General features: G+C 38.3%; 1 pseudogene; it reads left to right on the forward strand.

The window, feature by feature from the left end:
- Nucleotides 1-1,901: 1,901 nt before the first annotated feature.
- Nucleotides 1,902-2,459, forward strand: LOC127694385 (olfactory receptor 1468-like; annotated as a pseudogene).
- The last annotated feature ends 10,379 nt before the right edge of the window (nucleotides 2,460-12,838 follow it).

A 12,838-nucleotide genomic window follows, 5' to 3' on the forward strand; every position in this document is an offset into this window, starting at 1 on the left:
GAGGTAGCAGGAGCAAAAAGCATTAGTCCATTTTGTATCTCAGTGGAAATGCCGTAGAACTGTATACAAAGGGATGGGATATTGGAACCTATTAAAGAAAAGTTAGAAAATTATTGAGTGTAATGATTACAAGCATTAGGAGTTTTGAGATTATAATTACTGTCACTTAGAAGGGGAATAAAATAGTCATAGGAGACAAACAGAGGGAAGAAACTGGATAGGAAAGTGTATGGGGAGGGAAAGGGGGTATTGGAATCAAGTATGGAGAGAGACAGGAAGGTGGGACAGAGGGACAGAAGAATAAATGGAAATTGGCAGCTTGTGGGGGTGGAGGATGGGGGCCATCTCTATGACATGCCAGAGTCCTGGGATGAAGGAAGCTCCCATGAGTCTATGCAGGTGATTTAGCTTAACTGCTAGAGTGGACACATGAAACCTGGAGAGGCCACTTCCTATATCCAGGAGAAACCCCAATGGAGTGATAAGAACAACAACCCACCCACAAAACTTTTGACACAAAATTTGTGCCTTCTACAAGAAATATGAGGACAACTGTAGAGCAGAGACTGATGGAATAGCCAACCAATAATGGGCCCAACTTGAACCCCAGCCCAAGGGAAAACACCAATTCCTGACACTGTTCATGATACTCTGTTATGCTTGCACACGGGAGCCTAGCATAACTGTCCTCAGAAAGGCTCCACCCAGCAGCTGAATGAAACAGATGCAGAGGCCCACAGCTAAACTTTGGACACAGCTCAAAGAGTCTTGTGAAAGAGTTGGGTGAAGGACCCAGGGCCCTGGAGGGTATAGAAGCTCCGCAAGAAGAGCAACAGAGTCATCTAACCTGGACCCTTGGGGACTCTAAGAGGCTGAACCACCAGCCAAAGATCATACCCTGGCTGGACCTAGTCCCTACTGCACAGCATATAGGTAGATGTGCAGCTTGGTCTTCATGTGGTCCCACCAACAAATGGAGTATAGGCTGTTCCTAACACTGTTGTTTGTATGTGGATTGAATTCCCTTAACTGATCTGCCATGTACCTGGCCTCAGTGGAAAAGGATGTACACGGTCCTGCAGAGACTTCAAGTGCAAGGTTAGGGGACACCTGGGAGGTGCCCCACCCTCTCAGAGAATATAGTAAGGTGAAATTGGAGAGAATAGAAGGGACTGTGTAAGATTTGTACCCTGAGAGGAGCAGTGTTCTGGATATAGAATGAATGAATAAATTAATTAATGGAGAAAAATACAATTGCTGTGATGACTGGCATATCCATTTTAGTAGAGAATATGTCATAGTTAAATGTTAACTTTTATTTTGAATTTTAAAAGACAATCATATTCAGTCATTAGAATACTAGAGATGAAGAATGATAATGAACAACAAAATTTTCATCTCTCAGTTCCTTCTCCTGGGCTTGCCCATTCCCCCAGAGCACCAGCACCTGTTCTATGCCCTGTTCTTGACTATGTACCTCACCACTGTCCTGAAAATCTCCTCCTCCTCCTCCTCCTCCTCCCCCTCCTCCTCCTCCTCCTTCTCCTCCTCCTCCTCCTCCTCTTCCTCCTCCTCCTCTTTCTCCCCTCTTCCTCCTCCTCTTCCTCTTCCTCTTCCTCCTCCTCTTCCTCTTCCTCTTCCTTCTCCTCCTCTTCCTCCTCCTCATCCTCCTTATCATCTTTGTCCTACTAGATTCCCATCTCCACACAGCCATGTACTTTATTCTCAGCAACTTGTCCTTCTCTGTCCTTTGCTTTTCCTCTGTCACGATGCCCAAATTGCTGAAGAACATGTAGAGCCAGAACACATCTTCCTCCTATGCTGGCTGTATGACACAAGTGTACATTTTAATGGTTTTTTTTTTTGGAGACCTCTAGAGCATCCTTTTTTGGTCATGGGTTATGGCCATCTGCTTCCCACTTCATTACAAGAGCCCCATGCTCAGTGTGTGTCTGGTGATGCTATTCTGGGTATTTAACATGCTGTATTCAATGTTGCACACTCTACTCTTGGCTAGGTTGTCATTCTGAGAGGACAATGTGTTCCACTACTTTTTTTGTGACATATCTGCCCTGCTAAAATAGGCCTGCTCTGACATCCATATTAGGGAATTAATGATATTTATCATGGGACAGGTTGTTAAATATCATCCCATTCTTACTCATTATTGTGTCCTATATACAAATTGCTCCATTCTAAAGATTTCATTTGCTCATGTTTTAAACAAGATCTTCTCCACCTGTGAGTCCCATCTATCTGTGGTCTCACTGTTCTGTGGAACAATTTTTGCTCTCAACTTATGTCCATCACCTAATAACACTGCTGTGATAGAGATTACCATGGCCATGATGTGCACAGTGGTGACTCCCATGCTGAGTCCCTTCATCTATAGCCTGAGGAATGGCGATATGAAATATACCCTGATCAGAGTCTTTTGCAAGAAGAAAATCTCTTTATAATGATACCAGTGTGATTTTTTGCTTGAATTTAACTAAGAAATATATTGATACTATTATAACAAAATATACTTCTAAAATGAGACCCACATTCAAGAACATACTACTTAATATTTCCATGTGAAAACAGGATTTTTGCAAAGTAGTTTGGTTAGAGGAAAGGGCCCCTGAGTGACTAAGTATTGCCACCCTCTGTTTTGCACGTGTGATACTAGAAGACAATTAGGTAACAACCACTGTTTCATCATATATCCATTCCTTACATTCTTTTTTTTTTGTCTTTTTTTTATTCGATATATTTTTTATTTACATTTCAAATGATTTCCCCTTTTCTAGCCCCCCACTCCCCGAAAGTCCCATAAGCCCCCTTTTCTCCCCCTGTCCTCCCCACCCACCCCTTCCCACTTCCCCGTTCTGGTTTTGCCCTATACTTCTTCACTGAGTCTTTCTAGAACAAGGGGCCACTCCTCCTTTCTTCTTGTACCTCATTTGATGTATGGATTATGTTTGGGGTATTCCAGTTTTCTAGGTTAATATCCACTTATTAGTGAGTGCATACCATGAGTCACCTTTTAAGTCTGGGTTACCTCACTTAGTATGATGTTTTCTAGCTCCATCCATTTGCCTAAGAATTTCATGAATTCATTGTTTCTAATGGCTGAATAGTACTCCATTGTGTAGATATACCACATTTTTTGCATCCACTCTTCTGTTGAGGGATACCTGGGTTCTTTCCAGCATCTGGCAATTATAAATAGGGCTGCTATGAACATAGTAGAGCATGTATCCTTATTACATGGTGGGGAATCCTCTGGGTATATGCCCAGGAGTGGTATAGCAGGATCTTCTGGAAGTGAGGGAAGTGCCCAGTTTTCGGAGGAACCGCCAGACTGATTTCCAGAGTGGTTGTACCAATTTGCAACCCCACCAGCAGTGGAGGAGTGTTCCTCTTTCTCCACATCCTCTCCAACACCTGCTGTCTCCTGAATTTTTAATCTTAGCCATTCTGACTGGTGTAAGGTGAAATCTCAGGGTTGTTTTGATTTGCATTTCCCTAATGACTAATGAAGTTGAGCATTTTTTGAGATGCTTCTCCGCCATCCGAAGTTCTTCAGGTGAGAATTCCCTGTTTAACTCTGTACCCCATTTTTTAATAGGGTTGTTTGGTTTTCTGGAGTCTAACTTCTTAAGTTCTTTATATATATTAGATATTAGCCCTCTATCTGATGTAGGATTGGTGAAGATCTTTTCCCAATTTGTTGGTTGCCGATTTGTCCTTTTGATGGTGTCCTTTGCCGTACAGAAACTTTGATATACAAAGATTTTGTGATGTTAACTGTCTGTGTTGACTGCAGTATGCTTTTAAAATATGAATAATGTTATAACATGATCCTATATTAATGTTCAGTAGACTTTTTATTATTTCTCTTTTCTTTTTTCCTTATTCTTCTCTCATACAATATATCCCAAGTGTACCCTCCCTACCTTTGACTCTTTCTAGACTCCCTACAACCTCCCCCATTCACTCAGATCCACTGAGCAACTTTTTCCATTCAGAAAAGAGCAGGGTCTCATGAATAAAAACCAAACACAGCATAACAAGATACAATAAAACTAGACACAATCCCTTATATCAAGACTAGATTAGGCAACACAGGAGAAAGAAAAAGGGTCTCAAGGGAAGGCAAAAGAGTCAAAGATATCCCCGTTCCCATAGGAGTCCAATAGAAACCCAAGCTAAACAACCACAGCATGTGTGCAGAGGGCCTAATGTAGATGGACCCATGCAAGCTCTGGGATTGCTGCTTCAGTCTCTGGGAATTCTTATATCCATTCTTAGTTGTTTCTGTGTACTGTGTTCTCCTGGTGTCTTCTAACTTTCTGTCTCCCATAATTTTTCCTCCTCATGTTCTCTAGGCTCCACCTAATCTGTATCTGCTCCCATCAGCTGCCAGAGAAAGCCTCTCCGATGATAATTGGGCTAGACCAGATCTATCAGTATAGCAGAATATCATTAGGAATAATTTCGTTGAGTTTATTTTGGTTATTTTTATTTGATTCTAACATAGGTCTCTGAGATATTCAGCTTTCAGTTCCTGTCCATCCAGGGAGTGTCAGGAATAAGCTTCCTCTCAGTGGCTAGGGGCTAAAGTTATGCCAGTCATTAGTTTGATACTCTCCTAACTTCTGACCCATATTGCCTCAGCACATCTTGTAGGCAGGACTGGTATAGGGTTTGTGTCTCAGTTCGTGTTGCAGTCCCACCACTAAAACACTTGGCTGTTTACAGAAGATGGCTAGCTAATCCTCCATGCCCTCCATTGTAGGGACTAGCACTAGCAGTGAACGGGTTCCAGAGAGGATATAAAGAACAGGCAAGGGTAAGGATAAATCAGACACCAATCCTAGGATGATTTACAACTTCTGACTGACTAGCAATCTGATATTTTCTTTATTCAAACAAATTTCAAAGAAATTCATGGTTTCAAGAAGTACAGTCTTTGGCATACTTACTTTTTTAGTATGTACAGGGTTACAGGTTAGGCATAAGATGATAAAGATTCATTATCAGAAAACCCATGTCCTAAGTTCTAAAATTCAATGAATAATTTTACCTTAATCAGCCAAGCAAGCGTGTAACAGCCTGTTATCAGGCTGGCAGCACTTTGCAGTTTTAGGATGTTTAGAATGAGAATGGGTAGAATCCAATTCAATCCAGACAAATTGCCCTGCATTAAGACACATTAATACCTTCCAATGGTCAATCATATTACTTATAGATTTGCCTAAGCCTGAATAAACAGGCTTAGGAAACATTGCAGCTGTTACTTATAGTTTTACAAGTTTGTTCAATAAAGGAATAGTTTTGTTTATATATTAATTAACATTACAACAACCTGGTGTAAATCAATCTTTCCAAGGATGACAAATCCTAATACTTCTTCTTACATTCTATTATACCACTTATACATGTTATTATTTTATCTTAGTCTTTCTAGACTCTGTGCTTAGTTCTTACTAGGGGCTTAGTATGCATGGCCTAAATAACCTATTATCTTGTAGGTTATAATTCTAAGAAAATTATAAGTATACTATAAAAAAAAGAGTTCTCTGCTCTGCTCTGTTGTCACTTCTCCTGACCTGCTAAATCTTCTTAGCCTCCTCTGAGTTCAAACCATTCTAATTATGTTGTTTTTATTTTCTTGGGGGCAGATAACAATCTCTAAGGTACAGAGAAAACTCTCAAATAGCATCAACTAAGTAAGCATATTACTTCCTTGAGAGAAGGAGGTAGTACATTTAAGACTTTCTCAGGGGAATACAGAATTGATGCTGTCATAGAAAACAAGGGTAAATCATTATGCTAATAGACCCACAAGAGTGAAACAAGGAGACTGAAATTGACAAAAAGGGCATCGAGTCAATGATCACAGCTTGTCACTCAGCTTTGCAAGTACTTTATCGCAATATCTAGGCTGGCCTCCTGACTTACACTGTTCCCCTAGGAAACGGCTGTGCCATTCCATTACCAAGAGCCTTCACTTGGTCACCCTCATGGACTCCAGCTAGTTTCTATTGCAGTAGGGTTTTGTTGGGTTTTGTTTGGTTTGGTTTTGTTTTTTTGGTTTTGGTTTTGGTTTGTTTGATTTGGTTTTTAGTTTTTCAGGACAGGGTTTCTCTCTGTAGCTGTGGCAGTTCTGGAACTCACTCTGTAGACTTCGAACTCAGAAATCCACCTGCCTCTGCCTCCCAAGTGCTGGGATTAAAGGCATATACCACCACTGCCTGGCATTTTAGTGGGTTTCAATGTCATCCCCTAAATGCCCCACTATTCTAGTTTTCTTTCCACTTACTACTCTTTCCCAACATCCCTCACTCATCCACCTGATATCTCCTGATCCTATCTTCATCCACACACAGCCCACCTCCAAATTCTGTCCTATTTCTCCTTCCCAGGGGAATCCATGTATCCCTCTGCCTCATAGACTTCTTTGTTATATAATATATGGGTCTATGTATTTTAGTGTGGTTATTCTTTACTTTACAGCTGCTAACCAGTTATAAGTGAGTACATATCATGTTTGCCTTTCTGGGTCTACATTGCCTTGATCAACGTGAGTTTTTATCTAGTTCCTGCCAATTGCCTACAAATTGCATGATCTCATATTTTAACAGCCAAGTAATACTTCACCGTGTAATGTACCACATTCCCTTTATTCATTCTTCATTTGAGTGATATTTAGGTTTGTTTCTGATATTGTGAATAGAGCTGCTCTGAATATAGCAGAACAGGTGTCCTTGTAGTTGAATGGAGTGCCTTTTTGGTATATGCCCAGAAGTAGTACAGCTGGGTCTTGAAGTAGATTAATTTCAAATTTTCTGAAGAAACACCATATTGATTTTCATAGTGGGTGTACAAGTTTGCACTTCCATCAGCAATGGAAAAATGTTCTTCTCACTCCGCATGAACTACCACTTATGATATTGATCTTAGTCATGCTAAAAGGTCTGAGAAAAAAATCTCAAATAATTTTACATTTTCCTGATGTCTAATGATGTTGAACATTTCTTCAAGTGACTCTTGGCCATTTGAGGTTCCTTTGTTGAGAATTCTCTGCAAACCATTTTTAAAGTATATTGTTTTGTTTGTCAATATCTAGGTATTAATTTTTTAGTTCTTTATATATTTTGGATATTGGCCCTCTTTTTAATGTGGAGTTAGTGAAAATATTTTCTCATTCTGTAGGCTGCTGTTTTGCCCTGTTGACAGTGTCCTTTGCCTTATATAAGTTTTTGACATTTTCTGATAAAACTGAAGAATTTCATATTAAACATCTCTGATAATATTTAGGATTACATTGGTTAATTGATAATATTGAAGAGATTTTTGGAAAAATCTCATATACAATGGTAGGCATACAAATACATTTAGAATATAATTGAAATAGGAGGTGGAGATATTTTCTGAAAAACACTGAAGACTTTCATATAACAAAGTTTCACGAGGTTCCATTTATTAATTATCAATCATACACTAGCAGCTTAACAACACACCTGAAAGCCCTGGAACAAAAAGAAGCCAATTCACCCAGGAGGAGTAGAAGACAGGAAATCATCAAACTCAGGGCTGAAATCAGTCAAGTGGAAACAAAGAGAACCATACAAAGAATCAACTAATCCAGGAGCTGGTTCTTTGAGAAAATCAACAAGATAGATAAACCCTTAGCCAGATTGACCAAAGGGCACAGAGAAAGTATCCAAATTAACAAAATTAGAAATGAAAAGGGGGATATAACAACAGAAACTGAGGAAATTCAAAAAAATCATCAGATCCTACTACAAAAGCCTGTACTCAACAAAACTGGAGAATCTGGAGGAAATGGACAATTTCCTTGACAGATACCAAATACAAAAATTAAATCAGGACCAAATAGATCATCTAAACAGCCCCATAATCCCTAAAGAAATAGAAGGGATCATAGAAAGCCTTCCAAACAAAAAAAGCACAGGGTCAGATGCTTTCAGTGCAGAATTCTATCAGACCTTCAAAGAAGACCTAACACCAATACTCTTCAAACTATTCCACAAAATAGAAACAGAAGGAACACTACCCAATTCCTTCTATGAAGCCACAATTACGCTGATAACAAAACCACACAAAGATCCAACAAAGAAAGAGAACTTCAGACCAATTTCCCTTATGAATATCGATGCAAAAATACTCAATAAAATTCTTGCCAACTGAATCCAACAATACATAAAAACTTGTGTCATGGTAGTAGGTAAGCCTACTCAAAGAAAAAAAAACCACATGGTCATTTCATTGGATGCTGAAAAAGCATTTGACAAAATTCAGCATCCTTTCATGCTTAAAGTCTTGGAAAGAACAGGAATTCAAGGCCCATACCTAAACATAGTAAAAGCAATATACAGCAAACTCGTAGCCAGCATCAAACTAAATGGAGAGAAACTTGAAGCAATCCCACTAAAATCAGGGACTAGACAGGGCTGCCCCCTTTCTCCTTATCTTTTCAATATTGTACTTGAGGTACTAGCTCGGGCAATTAGACAACATAAGGAGTCAAAGGATACAAATTGTAAAGGCAGAATGATATTTTCTAGATTCATCCATTTGCCTAAGAATTTCATGAAATCATTGTTTTTAATATCTGAGTAGTATACCATTGTTTAAATGTACCACATTTTCTGTATCCATTCTTCTCTTGAGGGACAACTGGGTTCTTGCCAGCTTTTGGCAATTATAAATAAGGCTGCTATGAACATGGTCCAGCATGTGTCCTTATTGCACTTTGGAGAATCTTCTGGGTAATTGCCCAGGAGAGGTATAGCTGGGTCCTCTGGTAGTACTAGGTCCAATTTTCTAAGGAACCACCAAACTGATTTCCAGAATTGTTGTACAAGCTTGCAATCTGATCATCAATGGGGGAGTGTACCTCTTTCTCCACATTCTCACCAGGACCTGCTGTCACCTGAGTTCTTCCTCTTAGCCATTCTGACTGACTTGAGATGGAATCTCATAGATGTTTTGAATTGAATTTCCCTGATGACTAAGGATGTTGAACTTTCCTTAAAGTGTTTTCTTAGCCATCTGGTATTCCTCAGTTGAGAATTCTTTGTTTAGCTCTGGGGGATTTCAATTGGGGAATTTTAACTGGGTTATTTGATTCTCTGGAGTCTAACTTCTTGGGTTCTTTCTATATATTCGATATTAGCCCACTACCAGAACAAGGGTTGGTAAAGATCTTTTCCCAATCTGTTGGTTGCTATTTTCTCCTATTGACAATGTCATTTTCCTTACAGAAATTTCGTTATTTTATGAGGTCCCATTTGTCAGTTCTTGATTTTAGAGCATAAGCTATTGGTGTTCCATTCAGGAAAATTTCCCCTGTGCCAATATGCTCTAGGATCTTCCACAATTTCTCTTCAATTAGTTTCAGTGTGGCTGGTTTTATGTGGAGGACCTTGATCCACTTGGACTTGAGCTTTGTACAAGGTAAGAATGGATTGATTTGCATTCTTCTGCATTCTAACTGCCAGTTGAACCGGCACCATTTGTTGAAAAGACTATCTTTTTTCCACCGGATATTTTTGGCTCCTTTGTCGAAGATTAAGTGAACTAAGTAAGTGGGTTCATTTCTGGGTCTTCAATTCTATTCAGTTGATCTACCTGCCTCTCACTGTACCAATACTATGCAGCTTTTATCACTATTGTACTGTACTACAGCTTGATATCCCAGATGCTGACATCCCCAGAAGTTTTTTATTGTTGAGAATAGTTTTAGTTATCCTGGGTTTTTTGTTACTCCAGATGAATATAAGAATTTTTCTTTCTAATTCTATGAAGAATTGAGTTGGAATTTTAATGGGGATTCCATTGAATCTGTTTATTGTTTTTGACAGGAGGGCCATTTTTACTATATTAATCCTGCCATTCCATGAGTATGGATAGATCTTTCCATCTTCTGAGTTCTTCAATTTCTTTCTTCAGCGACTTGAAGTTCTTGTCATATAGATCTTTCACTTCTTTGGTTAAAGTCACAAAAAGATACATTATATTGTTTGTGACTATTGTGAATGGTTTTAGTTACATAATTTATTTCTCAGCCTGTTTAGCCTTTGAGTAGAGGAAGGCTACTGATTTGCTTGACTTAATTTTATATCCAGCTACTTTGTTGAAGTTGGTATCAGCTGTAGGAGTTCTCTGGTGAAGTATTTGGGATGTCTTAAGTATCCTATCATATCATTTGCAAAGAGTGATAGTTTGATTTCTTCCTTTCCAATTTGTATCCCTTTTACCTCCTTGTGTTGTCTAATTGCTTTAGCTAGAACGTCATGTACTGTATTAAATAGATAGTGAGAGAGGGGGCAGCCTTCTATAGTCCATGATTTTAGTGGGATTGTTTCAAACTTCTCCCCACTGAGTTTGATGTTGGCTACTGGTTTGCTGTATATTGCTTTTATTACGTTTAGATACTGGCCTTGAATTGCTGATCTTTCCAAGACTTATAAAGGGATGCTGAATTTTGTCAAATGCTTTCTCAGCATCTAATGAAATGATCATGTGATTTTTTCCTTTGAATTTATTTATGTAGTGGATTATTACATTGATTGATTTCCATATATTGAACTATCCCTGCATCCCTGGGATGAAGCCTACTTAATCATGGTGAATGATTGTTTTGATGTTTTCTTAGATTCTGTTGGCAAGAATTTTATTGAGTATTTTGCATTGATATTCATAACAGAAATTGGCCTGAAGTTCTTTTTCTTTGTTGGATCTTTGTGCTGTTTTGGTATCAGCATGATTGCTTCATAGAATGAGTTAGGTAGTGTTCCTTCTGTTTCCATTTTGTGGAATAATTTGAAGAGTATTGGTATTAGATCTTCTTTGAAGGTTTGATAGAATTCTATACTAAAACTATCTGGTCCTGTGCTTTTCTTGGTTGGGAGAATTTCAATGACTGCTTCTATTTCTTTAGGGTTTATAAGTATGTTTAAGTGGTCTATCTGATCCTGATGTAATGTTGGTACCAGCTATTTATGTAGAAAGTTGTCCAATTCATCCAGTTGTATTGAGTATAGGCTTTCCTAGTAGGATCTAATGACTTTTTTAATTTCCTCCATTTCTGTTATTATATCTCCCCTTTCATTTCTGAGTTTATTAATTTTGATACTGCCTCTGGGTCTTCTGGTTAGTCTGGCTAAGGGGTTTATCTATCTTGTTTATTTTCTCAAAGAAACAGCTACTGGTATTGTTGATTCTTCATACAGTTCTTTTTATTTCTCCTTGCTTGATTTTAGCCCTGAGTTTGATTTATTTCCTGCTGTCTACTCCTCTTTGGTGTATTTACTTCTTTTTGTTGTAGAGCTTTAAAGTGTGTCAAGCTACTCTTGTATACTCTCTCCAGTTTCTTTTTGAAGGCACTTAGAGCTATGAGTTTTCCTCTTAGCACTGCTTTCAATGTGTCACATTAGTGTGGGTATGTTTGCTTTCATTTCCATTAAATTCTAAAAAGTCTTTGATCTTTGATTTCTTTCCTTATTTCTTCCTTGACCAAGTTATCTTTATCTTTAAGTATTGTTCAGCTTCCAAATGTATATGGGTTCTCTCTCTCTCTCTCTCTCTCTCTCTCTCTCTCTCTCTCTCTCTCTCTCTTCTCTTTCTCCCTCTCTCTCTCCTTCTCTCTCTCTCCTTCTCTCTCTCTCTCTCCCCTCTCTCTCTGTTATTGAAAACCAGTTTTTGTCTATGGGGACCTGATAGGAAGCATGATGTAATTATTTCAGTCTTCTGATATCTGTTTAGGTCTATTTTGTGACTGACTTTATGGTCAGTTTTGGAGAAGGTAACATGAGGTGCTGAGAAGAAGGTATATATTTTTTTGTTGTTTTAAGATAAAATGTTCTATAGATATCTGTTAAATCCATTTGGTTCATAACTTCTCTTAGTTTCACTGTGTCTCTGTTTACTTTCTGTTTCCGTGATCTGTCCGTTGATGAACATGGGGTGTTTAAGTCTCACACTATTATTGTGTAAGGTGCTTTGAGCTTTAGTAAAGTTTCTTTTATGAATGTGGGTGCCCTTGCATTTGGAGCATAAATGTTCAGAATTGAGAGTTCATCTTGGTAGATTTTTCCTATGATAAATATGAAGTGTCATTCCTTATCTTTTTTTGATGACTTTCAGTTGAAAGTCAATTTTATTTGATATTAGAATGGCTACTCCAGCTTGTTTCTTGGGACAATTTGCTTGGAAAATTGTTTTCTAGCCTTTTACTTTGACAAACTCTAGTGTCTGTCTTTGTGCCTGGGGTGAGATTCCTGTGTGCAGCAAAATGTTGGGTCTTTTTCATCTATCCAGTCTGTTAGTCTATGTCTTTTTATTGGAGAATTGAGTCCATTGATATTAAGGCATATTAAGGAAAAGTGATTGCTGCTTCCTATTATTTTTGTTATTAGAAGTGGAATTATGTTTGTGTGGCTCTCTTCTTTTTGGTTGGTTTAAAGAAGACTATTTTCTTGCTTTTTCTAGAGTGTAGTTTCCCTCTTTTGTTGGAGTTCTTGATTTATTATCTTTTGAAGGACTGAATTTGTCCTTTGAAGGGCTGGATTTGTGTAAATAAATAGTTTAAATTTATTTTTGTCATTGGATATCTTGTTTTCTACATCCATTGGTAATTGAGAAATTTTTATTCCATTTGTCTATAAAAGATGCTGGAGCATTCTAAAGAGAATGCAGTGGTGCAGTTTTTTAACCTCTCTTTTGGCCCAATTGAAGTGATTCTACCAAGGGATCCCAAGAAACTAGATGATTACTGAGGTGAGGAGGTACAGGGCATCCCCAGAAGCTCTAAGAGAACTGA

Source organism: Apodemus sylvaticus, chromosome 10 (genome assembly GCF_947179515.1).
Source record: "Apodemus sylvaticus chromosome 10, mApoSyl1.1, whole genome shotgun sequence".
In the NCBI taxonomy this organism is placed as follows: Eukaryota; Metazoa; Chordata; class Mammalia; order Rodentia; family Muridae; genus Apodemus; species Apodemus sylvaticus.